The sequence below is a fragment of the Sminthopsis crassicaudata genome, chromosome 3 (assembly GCF_048593235.1).
Source record: "Sminthopsis crassicaudata isolate SCR6 chromosome 3, ASM4859323v1, whole genome shotgun sequence".
Classification (NCBI taxonomy): Eukaryota; Metazoa; Chordata; class Mammalia; order Dasyuromorphia; family Dasyuridae; genus Sminthopsis; species Sminthopsis crassicaudata.
Genome location: NC_133619.1, coordinates 644,000,966 through 644,015,802, shown reverse-complemented (window position 1 = coordinate 644,015,802; position 14,837 = coordinate 644,000,966).

Genomic DNA, 14,837 nt, shown 5'->3' with positions numbered 1-14,837 from the left:
GTAAGATGGCATCTCTGTCTAAAAGTCTTTCCACTCTGATTACATTGATAAAAGTTTCACTACAGAGTGGATTCTCTGGTGTTCAGCAAGACTGGACCTTTGTGTAAAAATTTTGTCACATTGATCACAGTTATAATGTTTGTCTTCATTATGGATTGTCTGATATTTAGAAAGATTGGAACTCTGTGAGAAAGTCTTTCCACATTGATGACACTGATAATGCTTCTTTATGGTGTGGACTCTCTGATGTAGAGCAAGTTTGGATTTGCATCTGAAAGTCTTTCCATATTCATTGTGTTCACAAGGTTTTTCTCCAGTGTGGATTCTCGGATGTATGGTAAAATGGCATTCTTGTCTAAAAGTATTTTCATACTGATCACATTAATTTTTCTTCTTGGTGTGAATTCTCTGATGTTCCGCAAGACTTGCCTTCTGTATGAAAGTCTTTCCACATTTGTGACATTCATGTGGTTTCTTTTCAATGTGAATTTTTGATGATTAATAAGGGATAACTGTTGGCTCAAGTCTTTTCCACAGTGATAATAATCATAAGGTTTTTCTCCTATGTAAATTCTGTGAAGTACAACACTGATTTGTCTCCTAGTAAAGTCATGGGGACCATCACTTACAAAGCTTTGTTTGTGAGTTCCTTCCACAGAAATGCTTAGTTTTGCAGGAGCCTCCTTCATTTCAGGTCTAATGTCTCCTTCTGCAAGAAATAATTAATAAGATACATATACATAGACATGCATATGTAATTATATCCCCTTGCCTCCACTGGCAGAAAGTAAAACTAATCCACATTCAATTTCCCTAGACTAAGAGAAAAGTATTCAAAGTTAAGTGGACAGAATCATTCATTTGAAAATGCCATCAGCTCATATTAACAGAATGACTTCATTTATAAAGAATTTCACATAAAATCCCTCTGGATCCTCATAACACATTTATGACACAGGCAGGCTCAGAATTTTCTTTCCATTCACAAGTCAGAACATTGATGTAACAAGTTCCCTGATCTTATAACATTACTATTCTGTGACTAGGCATGCTCTGTCCATGGTACTAGATCACTTTTCTCCATTGAACTTCCTTTTATTTTTTCTTCTTTTTTATTATTACATGTTGACTCATTTTTCCCCCTCTCTTTGGATCTTCCTATGCCTAAGACACAAAAAATTGAAGTCTGGAAATTAATACCTCTAAAATGGGATCTAAGTGTTCAAATGAAAAGTCAACAATTCTGGCAAACTTCAATGTTGCTTTATTTTATGAAATTGCCATCACCACTGTCAATCTTAAGCAAACACCACCCTGATCAGTCAGCAGTTATTGACACTGGACAAGACCCTTCACCATCAACAAAATTATGGTTCCCTGAAGGTTTAGATGATTATTAGCTTTTCATAACAATAGAGTATTTAAAAATTATGGATATAACACTTTTACTCACTCAATAGAGTAATATAATATGGTATAAAACAACTTTTTCTATCCAATGGAAAACAAAAAAAAATTCATGTGGCTTTACTATATTATTTCCTTTCATGGGGGTGATCTGGAACTAAACCCACAATATCTCTTAGGTGTGCTTGTATTTTTATCATTCTTACTTTAATATTGATCATTTATCCCCTAATTCTGTCTTACATAGCTATTACACTCATTCCTTGTATTCTCTTATGTCCCATTAAACTATCTTTTTTTTTTCCTAAGGCAATTGGGGTTAAGTGCTTGCCCAAGGTCATATAGCTAGGAATGTTAAATTTCTGAGGCTAGATTTGAACTCAGAGCTTCCTGCTCTGAGTTCAATGCTGGTGCTCTATTCACTGTGCCACCTAGCTGTCCCAAACTAAAGATCTTTCCATCAGAAATATTCTTTTCTCTACATCAGCTAAGAGTGAGGTTCCTGATATGTTGCCTCTTCTCAAAACACCTCCATGTTTGTAAGCCAGATTGGGAGCTCCCTAATAAGAAGGGACTTTTTCCTTCCTTTATATCCCCATGGCTTAGCACAGAGCCTAGAAAACTGGAGCTGTCTAATCCTATGCTTATTGACTGGCTGATGGGGCTCAAGGCTGACACAAGGTCCCAGCCTCTACCTCAATTGATATAATCTTGCCTCTGTTCTAGTTGTTAGATACATCTGGTTTCAACCATGTTTCTGTCTTTATCCTTTATACTGCCCACATCCTTTATACTAAGTAACCTTTATTTTTAACCTTGATGGGACTTTACTAGACTCACAGTGAGTATCACAGAGGTTTCTTCCTAGGTTCCTGAAGCAACAAAGACTATAGGATGCTTGGGAGTTTCTCTCCCATTTCTCCAGGAGAGTGCCTATCACCTCAATAACTCTCCAAGAATGGGCCATAGTTTGAGACTTAAAGATTGAGGAGATTGATGATTTATGTAAAGCATAGACCTAGACTAACTCCAAGTAAGGCATCAGCCCTTGTTACTGTTATATATATTGCTGAAAGATTTGGAAAATCATGAAGCCAGCCTGTCTGGGTCCACTATAAATTTAGGCTACATAATCTCAGTATGGCCCTCATTGTAGCAAAACCATGCTATGACATTTCTCTAACTGACTCCCTCAGGGAAGCTAGGTGGCTCAGTGGATAGAATGCTGGGCCTAGGGTCAGGAAGATCCAAGTTTAAATCGGATGCCAGAACTTTCTAGCTTTGTGATTCTGGACATGTCACTTAAGCCTGTTGGCCTCAGTTTCCTCATCTTTAAAATGAGCTAGAAAAAGAAATGGCACACTATTGTAGTATCTTTGTGAAGAAAACCCTAAATGTGGTCATGAAGAGTCAGACAAGACTGAAATGACTGTACAACCATATCATTGACTGCCTAACCCATTCACCACAGCAGCTTTTCCACATGCTATCATACTTCCCCAAGCCTTCCTTATTGCTTGCTCTCACTCTCTACCCACAGTCACCTTCCCAGAAGAGAAATTTGCCTTATATTTCATTGAAAAAAGAAGTCATTTATTACGAGATATCTTATCCTTCTCACTTCCCCAAATACCTTCTTTTCTTTTTTGATCCCATTATTAAATGAAACAGTCATTCTTCTTATTAAAGCATTTCCATTTGTAAATCACCCCATTACAGTATATCATCTTTGAATGCAGTATACTGCCTCTTTAGCGCCCCCTTTTTCCACTAATTTTCAGTTTCTTTCACACTAATGACTCCTTTCTTATTGCTACAGATGAAATCATATCCATCTAATCCTCAAAACACTGTAACTTGATCCCTTAAACTCCAAGAGATGTTTTCCAATATCTCTCTTCTGTTTCATGGCTAAACAGCTGAAGATGTCCATTTACAATCAGTAACTCCAACTCCTTTCCTTTTTATTCTTTGAAATTCTCTATACTCTACCTTTCAAAATTCGTCGTTAAATGAAACTCATCTTTCCAAACTTACCAAAATCCATTGGCCATTTCTTCTTCTTCAACTTTTTTGAGTTCTTTGAAGTCTTTGACACAATCACTCCATTTTCTCTGTCTGGGTTTTAGTGACATCCACTACTGGGTTTCCTTTTGTCATATCCAAAACTAAACTCATTCTCTTCTCCCCCCTCTCTAATCCTCCCATTTTCCTACTTTAGTAATGCCCTCCAAGACATTCTCCCAATAGCAAAAGCTCACAAATGAAATGTCAGTACTCCTCACTGAGTCTTACACATCCATATACCTGACCACCATATTCAATCTTCTGTAAAATACTATGATTCCATCTTTACAATATTTCTTCCACATGCCCCCTTTTCTCTCAGTACTTCCATGTCTTTAATTTAGAACCCAAACATCTTACTCCTGAAGTATTACAAGAGTTTGCTGTTGATTTAGCCTTCACTCAATTGTCAAATTAGTCTTCCTAAAGTTCTCAACTGTCCATGTCACTACCTACTAAACCATATGTGGCCCTCTAGCAAAAGAATCAAATATAAAATCCTCTATAGGGCCATTAAAGCACTTCATCACTTACCCCTCTCCTGCTTTCCCAGTCTTCTTTCACCTTATTTCCCCTCCAAATATGCTCTAACCCAGAGGGATGGGTCTTTCTATTGTGTAAACAGGATACTCTACCTCCTGACTTCCTTACCATGTCCATACCTAGAATGCTCACCATGGCTTCCCTGAAGCCTCAACTAGAGCCACCTTCCACAATAGGCCTTTTCTACTTTTTCTTAACTTTCACCTTAATCTGCCCTTGCCCCCTACCCCACCTCTGGCTCTTGGGTTTCCCTATCAGACCCCAAGCACTGGGTCCCTCTACCCAGGCTCCCTTTAGGGAAGCCACACCTAAATTCTACCAGAGGATCCCAGGCATCCTCCCCAGCTCCTAGGTAGACCTCGGAACATGGTCATGCAGCTTCCCCAGGCTCAATATCCATCTGGAACTTTCTGTTTCTCCTGTGTTCCTGATGGTCCTCCATGAGCTGGATCAGAACATCTTTGAATCTCCTAGAGTGTGGGAATCAGACTCTGCTTCCAAGAGTGTGGGAAGTCTTCTCCTTGACCTTCACCAGACTCTTAACTTCTTTCAGACTGCCTCCTTCCAGACTGCCCTTGGCTCCTTTTATCCTCCCAGAGAATAGGCTTGTGGGTACTCCAAAGATCTAAATGCCTTTAAGAAGTCTAAAGGTGTAAACTCCTTTTAAAGGTGTAAACTTCTTTAAAGGTTTGAACTAAAGATGTGAACTCTGAGCTAGAAAATTGTTAAGTACTATGCTAAATTAGATAACGAGTTAGCACCTAGTAATCCTAACAGGCTACAAAAGGACAACGTAATTTCAGCTCCAGGGAAGGCAGAGGAGTCTCAGTACCAAGGAAGGAAACGTTGATTCAGTAGCAAGGGCAAAAGGCAGAATGATCTCAGTACTAAGTTCCTATTTTCATCCAGCCCCTCTGGGAGGATCCTCCCAGTCTCAAGAGCCCCACCCAGCCTAGCTCCTAAGGTCCCCAGCAGGAGCCCTTTCCTCCAGTAATACCTAGGGCCTGAACCTAAGGACACTGCTTGCCTCCCTTTCCCAATTCTGCCCTCCATCACATGAAATGCTTTGACTACTGGAATGACCCCTTTTCTATCTTAGACTTCTCCCAGGCTTCCAAATTCCACCTCAGAGGCCACCATCCACCAGACTGGTCATCTCTGAGAGCTCCTTCTCCCCCCATGCCTCCACCACTTGCTTTCTTATTGGAGGAAGAATTGGGGAATTTAGGGGTTGAGTGGGGGAGACCAAGAGGGAGGCAACCTGAGGATTTCCAGGAAAGCAAGTGATTTACAGCAAAAAGGAATGTAGTTTAAAAATGGGTTGTTGACAAAATGCAGTCAGTTTGATTGTCACATTTATCCTAATCTATAATGTGGACTCCTCTCTCTGGAAGATCACTGGGATATTTGACCCTCTGAGTGTAGATCTTGATGCAAAATAGACTAAGATTTTGGCATTAAGGTGGTATGTTTAGGAGCTATAAGAATAAAAAGTAAATGTAACTGGATCAGAATTATCCTGTTTTATTCTCCAAATAAACATTCAGTTTAGGTGATCAAATGGATAAAAGGATAAAATAGTTTTCTAAGATAATTCTAAAAAAATCATCTCAATTGATGCCATTTGACTGGCAATTTTGGACTTTTAAAATTTGTAATATTGTTTGCTATTGTTATGCTTTTATTTTTTTCTATTGGCATTTGGGGGAAACCATTTTATAAAAAATAATGTGAATTTGAAAGATGATTTCTAGAGGGTTATGTAATGGTACCCTTAGAAAATGAACTCTTCTTTCAAGCTGTATTCTGTGGAAGTATGAATTAGTGTATAAGATGATTACAATATTTTAAAACTGGTTCCTATGTTGACTACATTTTGCTTTAAAATGAATAATAATACTAATATTAACTTACTCTTTTGAGAAAAGTACAAAGGACTAAGTAAATAATGCATATTGTTAATAAGAAAATTATTCATTCTAGGTCTTTCCCCTGATTCCCTTAATACAAAAGGAATTTATTATGTCAGTGAAGCAACACCCTGGAGAGCTGATCACTGCAGATCAGCAAGGGCTTTGAGACAGAACCAGTTTTTATTAATAATGTTCATAATGAGATAGAAGACAATTTGGATAGTGTTACACAAGTAAAATGGGATGAACTATTTCATCTTGGGATCTGGCCAATTGCCAGGAAGGTTAAAAGGAACAAGCAGGTAGGGAATTAGTGACTTCCTATGTCATGAATAGCAGGTATAATAAAACTGAAAGACATGATTTGGCCTTCCCTGGTTCAGGGGGAGTCAAGGGAAAAAAGCATTATCTGGGGATAATATGATGGCAGGAAATACAGAATTAGTAATTTTAACTGTAAATGTGAATGGGATGAACTCTCCCATCAAATGGAGATGGATAGCAGATTGGATCAAAGGTCAGAACCTACAATATATTGTTTACAGGAAACACACTTAAAGCAGGGAGATATATACAGAGTAAAGGTAAAAAGTTGGAGCAGAATCTATTATGCTTCAGGTAAAGCCAAAAAAGCAGGGGTTGCCATCCTTATCTCAGATCAAGTAAAAGCAGCAATTGATCTAATTAAAAGAGATAAGGAAGGAAACTATATCCTGCTAAAAGGAAGCATAAACAATGAAGCCATATCACTACTAAACATACATGCACCAAGTGGTATAGCATCTAACTTTCTAAAGGAAAAGTTAAGAGAGTTGCAAGAAGAAATAGACAGTAAAACTATAATAGTGGGAGATCTCAACCTTGCACTCTCAGATTTAGACAAATCAAACCACAAAACAAATAAGAAAGAAATTAAAAAGGTAAATAGAATATTAGAAACACTAGGTATGATAGACCTTTGGAGAAAACTGAATGGTAATAGAAAGGAATATACTTTCTTCTCAGCAGTTCATGGAACCTATAAAAAAATTGACCATATATTAGGACATAAAGATCTCAAAATTAAATGCAGGAAGGCAGAAGTAATAAATGCCTTCTTCTCAGATCACAATCAATAAAAACTACATTCAATAAGAACTTAGGGGTAAATAGACCAAAAAGTAATTGGAAACTGAATAATATCATCTTAAAGAATGACTGGGTGAAACAGCAAATTAAAGAAACAATTAATAATTTCACCCAAGATAATGACAATGATGAGACATCATGATTTGGCCTTCCCCCAAAACTGACTGCAATATTGTATGGAAAAGGTACATTTTATAATTTTGCTTTTAATTTGCAACATTGTGAGATTTCTTTGTGCTAATACATGGTCAATTTTTGTGAAGGTGCCATGCACAGCTAAAAACCAGGTATACTCTCTCCTATTTCTTATCCATATTTCTTCAGGAGATTATAATATCCAACTTTTCTAAATTCTATTCTTATCTTTAATTCTTTATTGATTGTATGGTTAAATTTATCTAAACTTGAGAGGTATAAATTGAGGACCCATAAATTTACTAAAACAAAAGAAAAAATAAACTAGTGCAGTTATACTGTTTATTTCTTCCTGTAATTTAATTTTTGTTTCATGGTTATACATGGTCTGCCATTTGATACAGATATGTTTAGGTATTGATATTAATTCATTGTCTAAGGTATATTTTAGCAAAATGTCATTTCCCTGATTCTCTCTTTTAATTAAGGCTATTTTTTCTTTTATTTTGTCTAAGATCATAATTAATATTCCTACCTTAAAAAAATTGGTTGAGGAATACTGCTTTTTACTCCAATCCCCTATTTTAACTTTGTAGATTTTTTTTTTAATATGACTCTTATAAACAAAATATTGTTGGATTCTAGTCTCTATCCATTCTGCTACCTTCTTCCATTTTTATAGGAGTGTTCATCCCATTCACATTCACATTTTATAACAGCTAACTATGCTTTTCCCTCCATCTTATTCTTGTCTATTTATCCTCCAAATTTTTGCCCTCTCCCTTCCACAAAAGTCTTTTTTATTTGTGATTACTAACTCTAAACACCCTGAATCTATCTTCTTTTACCCTATCCTTTTTTTTAGCCCCCTTTTCTTCTACTTCTATGTTAGGTAACATGAATTTCTCTTTTTTTTCCCCACTTCTCCTCCCATCTTTCACATCCTTTCATTCTTTGGGCATCATCCCAACACATACATACTTCCTGTCTTACTAGACTTTTTCTAACCATTCTAATGATCATGAGGGTCTTGGGGGATACATGTATCATCCATCCTCCCCTATAGGCATATAAACAGTTTGAACTTTTCAAGTCCCTTACAATATCTCACTCTTATTTATATTTTATGATTTTGTATCTTGTGTCTGAATCAGACATTCCCTATTCAGGTCTAGACTCTTTGGGAGTGCTTTAAAGTCTCCTATTTCATTATATACTTGTTTTGTTATACTGTAGGATTATACTAAATTTTCAGGGTAGATTATTCTTGGATGTAATCCTACCCTCTTGACGTTCTTGAATATCATATTCCAAACTCTATTATTACATGGTCTGTAATAATAATGCCTGCTAAATCTTGTGTAACCCTGTTTATGGCTTCAGGTATTTGAATTCTTTCTTTCTAGGGACTTAACGGTACTTTTTCTTTGATCTAATATTGTCTTTAATACTCCTGAGAATTTTCATTTCTGGATTTCCTTCAGTTGGTGTCCTATATATATTTTTAATGTTTATTTTTGCTTTAAGTTATTAAGATATTTGGGGAATTTTGTTTTATAAGTTTTTAATATTGGATGTCTAGGTGTTCTCTGGATTATGGTTTTCAGGCAATTTAAGAATTCTTAAAATATTTCTGTTTAATCTCTTTTCCATATCTATAGAGATAGTTCATATTTTATTCTTTTTTATTTATTTGAATTTCTTTTATTGTTTCTAAATGTCTCAAAGAGTCATTAGCTTAAACATGATACATCCTATTTTGGGCATCCTATATGTGCCTACAAAATGGAGAGATAAACATTCAATAGCTAGAAAGTAAAGTAGATTCTGAGGGGAAAGTAATCTGTGATCACTGAAAATGGAGCAAAGGACAAGAAAAAATTGAGTTTATTTCTTGAGAGGCTGAAATTAAGTCTTAGCAAGATAAAAAATAAAGAAGATCTAGAAGAGTTATGGATCACAATCTGGACTGGCCTGAGTTGTATGAGCCTGTTTCCAGTCAAGTGAAAGCCATGCCTACTATTACACTGAGGGTTTGAGGTAGTTCTAGATAGAAAGTCTCAAAGCCAAAAACCTTATGCCTTTGCTTTATGATTTCTTTCATTTGTCAATAACATATATTTCTTTATTACAATATTTAGTAACATAGAAATAAGATTAATTATGGTGGAGAAAAAGACTATTGATTACAAAAGTAATATTTTATTAACTTTGATTGACTTAGGGTAATTCATGAGAAAGCTATTACCAGTTTCCTTAAAAGAAATAAATTATCTACATATCCCCCCCAGAACTCTCAAAACTTGGGAGAAAAAGAAAAGAGAATTGTAAAGGTCCTGTCATCTCTTCAATTATAATCATTCTCGGGGAGGAGATCTCTTTTCTCTAAAGTCTTTTCCTCTGTGAGCAGGTTTCTTAGGAAGCTTCGGGAGCCTCCAGCCAGACTCTCTTTCCAGACCCATCTAAACTCAATCTCCTAATCAGACTAACTCCAGACTCAATGCTGCCTTTTTTATCATCCCAGAGAATGGGCATGTGAGAACTCAGGGGCTTGTGGGAAAATTACTTCAAACCAATGAACTTGCTCCTTTTAAAGGTTGTGTAAACTCCTTTAAATATGTAAACTCCTCCTCAGAAATTCAAAGGTATAAACTCCCCCTAAAGGCCGGAACTAAAGGTGTGAATTCTGAGCTAGAGAATTGCCCAGACAACCTGAGTTCTCACCTTGTAATCCTAACATCTGCCCCTTTCTTTTGATTTAGAACATAGGGTGGTCATGACCTTGAAACATAAATCCATCAATATGGGAGGTATTACACATAAATTACAAAAATTACATAAATTACAAAAACACATAGTAACATAACATATGCTAGAAGTGATGTAAAAAATAACATGATCAAATAATCATAAATTGAGAATTTATACATGTCCATAAGTCCATTGTCCATTAGTCTCATCTTGTGTTAGGAAATCCAATGATTCCTGCTGATTTTAAAGTTCTTTAACAGTCTTATCTTGTGTTAGGGAATCTTTAACAGTCTCCTTGTCAGCCATGCTCTTTCAGTGTCAGATGTTTCTTAGATATTCTCCTTTGTTTTGAGGTTTTTCTCTTTTTCTGTCTCTCTCTAGGTGCTTGTTGCCACCCATCTGTTTCCTTGTCCATCTGTTTCCTTCTTTCTGTTAAAATACATGAAAACCCTCTCTCCCAGGCAGTTAACCTATCTAATTTCTTTCTATTTACCACTTTCTAAATCTCTTCTCATCATCTGGCAGTTACATTGAAGCTGTTTGCATTGGACACAGCCCTGTTGGTTTAAAAGGCCTGTATTCTCCCCAAGTGTAATCCATTTCTGCTATCTGATTGCTTTTTGGCTGACTGATCAGGTAATCCCTTTCTTCCATGTGATTGCTTTTCTGATGGTTGATCAAATCATAGTCCTGACCTTCTAAAGACTCTTTGGGTGTAGCCTCAGCTGCTATCATACCCCATCTATCTTTTGATCGATATCTTGGAGTTGGGCTCCACTTCTTATTTCTCTGGGTCAATCTACATTCGGAGGCCCAGTGGAAGCCCTTGTGACATTTTGGACATGGGGTTTTAGGTCTTCTCTCACCCTGTCTTCTCACTCTATCTCCATGTCTACATTGAGCTCTTAGATGCCCAACTTTTCCACATTGGAAACATTGACAAATTTCTCTAGAAGTCCTTTGCCAAGAGGGACCCTGTCTTTCCATGTTCATCATAGTCTGGGTGTAAAAAGTATTTGTTCTCACTGTAGCACAGCATCTTATGATCTCCTCTAAAGAAGCATCTTTATCCAGTCCCCATATAATTCTCTTGCAAACCTCATTGGCATTCTCCATAGCCAGATGTCTGGTCATTATTTCTGTAGCTGCATTTTCTCCAATAGTTCTTTTGACAGCAGTTTGCAGATGTCCCACAAAATCCGCAAAAGTTTCATTGGGACCTTGCTCTATTTTAGTGAAAGCCTCCCCTCAATCTTTCTGTCCAGGGAGGGAACCCCAAGCTTTTATTGCAGCCTTAGAAATTTGCTCATACACTGTCATGGTATATTTATATGGTATATTTATATTTATATGGTATATCCTAACCTTACTGAATCTCTTATGGTTTTGCCTTCTTGTTTCTGTCTTTAAAAAGCAAAACTTTTTGTTTCCTTTGAGTCTTGTTATTTAAAATCACATTTTAAAATTCACCTCTGGTCTTTTAATTAGGAATACTTGAAAGCCCTCTATTTCATTAGTAACCTATTTTGTAATTCTAAAGGATCACATTCTGGGTATATGATTCTTGGTTGTTTATTAAGATTAGCAATAAGATCCCTTGCTCAGGGTAAGCCGAGAGAAGTCCTGTTTCCTCAAGTCCCCATCCTTGGAACAAATCAGCAGCAAAACTTCATGTCCAAGGGAGGCCAACAGTCTAGGCCCACCTCCCTAGTACAAGTTAGCAGGGATATTCCCCTTCTACCACAAGCCAGAAGCTAGGCTCTGAAGTTCAATGAAAGCCAGCAGTGAAACCCTAAACTACAGTACAAGAAACTTGGGACAGTGCAGGACTAGTGCTCAATCTCACATAAAAAACACCAAATCACCAAATAGGCAGAAAAAAATGAATTTTAAAAAACAAGCAAAAATAAAAACTAAAAGAACTTGGCTATAGAAAATTATGATGACAGGGAGGATTAAGGCAAAAACTTAGAAGAGAAGAACAGTGTTAAAATGGCTACCTGTGAAGCATTTAAAAAAGCAAATTCGAGAAGTAGAAGAAAAATTGGGAAAAGAAATGAGATCAATGCAAGAGAATCATAAAAAAAGAGTCAAAACATGGAACATACATACACACACACACACACACATATATGTATACACACAAAAAAAAATTCATCCAAGAAAAAACCACTTTAAAGAATAGAATTAGCCAAATGAAAAAAGAAGCTTTAAAATTCACATAAAAAAATTGAAGCTTCCAAAAAATTGGAATTGGACAACTTTTCCTTGATAATTTCTTAAAGGATGTTGTTCAGGCTTCTTTAAAAAAAAAAATCATGGCTTTAAGGTAGTCCAATGAATCTTAAATTATTTTTTCTGATCTATTTTATAGAAGAGTTATTTTTCCAATGAGAAATTCCATGTTTTCTTCAATTTTTTCTCTTGATTTTGTTTTTTTTAATCATATTTTGACATATTCTTTAAGAAATTATCAAGGAGGGTGAATGTAGTAGCGGAGGTGGCAGCAGTGGGGCTAGCTGGACATTGTGGTCTGCAGGCAGAGGCAGCAGTGATAGCAAGATACTGCTACTCAAGCTGCTCGGGGCCTTCCGGCTATGGGTCTTGGGCCTGGGCCTAGGCTAGTCCAGACAGCCCAGCTACCTTGTCAGTATAACCGGCACATCCTGCTCCTTGTCCCCAGCAAATTGTTCAACATGACCAAAGGCGCAAGTTCTGAGGGCCTATGAGACTGTATGAGATATTTGCTGGGAGAAATGCCTCCAGAGGATTAGCCATATTCTCCCTAGATAAAGAAGCACTCAAAGATGAACATGGTGATCTCTGAGACTTGAATGCTATACAGATTGAAAGCATTAAAGAGTGGGAAATGCATGTGGTTATGTTGGCAAACTCCTAAAACCAGGGGAGGAACCATCAGAATATACAGTTGAAGAAGATACCAAGGGTCATAATAAACAGGATTGAACTTTGTAAACAATCAAAGTCAGGGGCCTTAAGAACTGCCACCTCTTTTAATTCCCTTTCACAGAATGTCCTGTACCTTTGGGTTTAGTTCATCTGCCAAAAAAAAAAAAAAAAAAAAATCAACAGATTTTGTACTAGAAAATGTGCAGTCTTGCTATGGAGCTTTGACTGCTAGACAGCATTTATGCAGCCAAACATTTGTTGGAGTTGTTTGTGGCATCCCGTGGGACTGGGGCACTGAAGAGCTTGGCTTGGGATTCTAGAATGTGGAGTAAAATCACCCAGCTGCTCCTCTTTGGTGAATCATGGATACCCAGTAACATTTGCTATTCTGGAAGTGTGCCAGGTTTTTTTTTAATGTGCTGTATTTTTGTTTCAGCCTTGAGGGGAAACTCTTGTGTACATCCATCCATTGGAGTTAGTTGGCCTACTGAAACATGAAAATGTGAATTTCCAAACTTTTGTCATATAGATGTTACTAGCTCTAGCAAAAACTAACAAACAAATGAATGAATGAAAGAGAAAAACATTTCAGTCTTAAGAAACCTTGGCTGAGTAGAAAGGAAAGATCAAGTTATCCTTTTCTCAGGTGGATTTATGTCAAAATGAATTTCCCAGTATCATGAATCCCAAAGCCAGACTTTACCCCTTTCTTCAAATCAGTATGAATTGTGCCATATTTCATTTAGGTAGACTTGGATTGTTTTAAGGAGAACCCCATTTATGATGTGAGAAGTCACTACAAGCAGCATTGAGACTGAAGCTGAGAACGTTGTATTGACTGGAAATCTTGATGTCATTCTGTGTGCATAAAATGTAAAAGGGAAATTCAGCATAAGTGCCATATCTGTTAAAGTACATGAACTTAAATAATTAGCATTGCAATGGCCAAATACACTATCCATGATCTCTTTTTAAAAAAATAAAACAAAAAGGAACCTCCCTATCTCTCCTCCCAAGCAGCTACCTAACAATGGGAGGCCAGCTCTTGCATCTCCTGATGATGTGAGTGTGCAGGGGGGTGGTATGGCTGTTTATCTGCAGCTATGTCTGTCTTATTGAGACTGCATGTGTGCCTGTATATAAATGTGTGGGCACACACGTGTTTGTATGTGTGAAAGAGGACCTCAGAAGGGGCTGCTTCTGCGGATGTAAATACAAAAGTCATTTTAATAAAACATGTATGATAAACAAACAAGAAAGAAATTATCAAGGAAAAGTGTCCAGATATCATAGAACCAGAGAGCAAAATAGAACTTGAAAGACTCCATAGATCATCACCTGAAAGAGACCAAAATGAAAACTCCCAGAAACTTTATAGCCAAATTCCAGAGCTTCCAAGTCAAGGAAAAAATACTGCAAGCAGCCAAAAATAAACAATTCAAATATCATGGAGCTAGAATGACACAGAATTTGGCAGCTTCTATATTAAAGAACTGACGGTCTTGGAATATGATATTCTGGAAAGCAAAGGAGTCAGGATTACAACCAAGACGCACATACTCAGCAAAACTAAATATAATCCTTTAGTGTTACAAAATAGATTAAAGAAATGGAGGACTTTTGAGTAGTACTAAATAAAAGACCACAGGTGAATTAAAAAGATTTGATCTTCAATTACAAGACTCAAGGGAAACATAAACAAAAATTTTAAGACAGAAACAAAAAAGCAAAACCATAAGAGATTCAATAAGGTTAAACTGTTTATATTTTTATGTGGTAAGATAATATTTGTAACTTTTAAGAACTTTATTGCTATAAGGGCAATTAGAAATATACAAAGGTAAGGTGTATGGATACAATGTGACCTTGATGGGATGATCCTCTTTCCCTGAAAGAAAACAAAATAAAAGAGTGAGAAAGAAGATTGCACTGGGAGAAGGAGAGGAAAGATAGAATAGGGTAAATTATCTTACATGAAAGGGA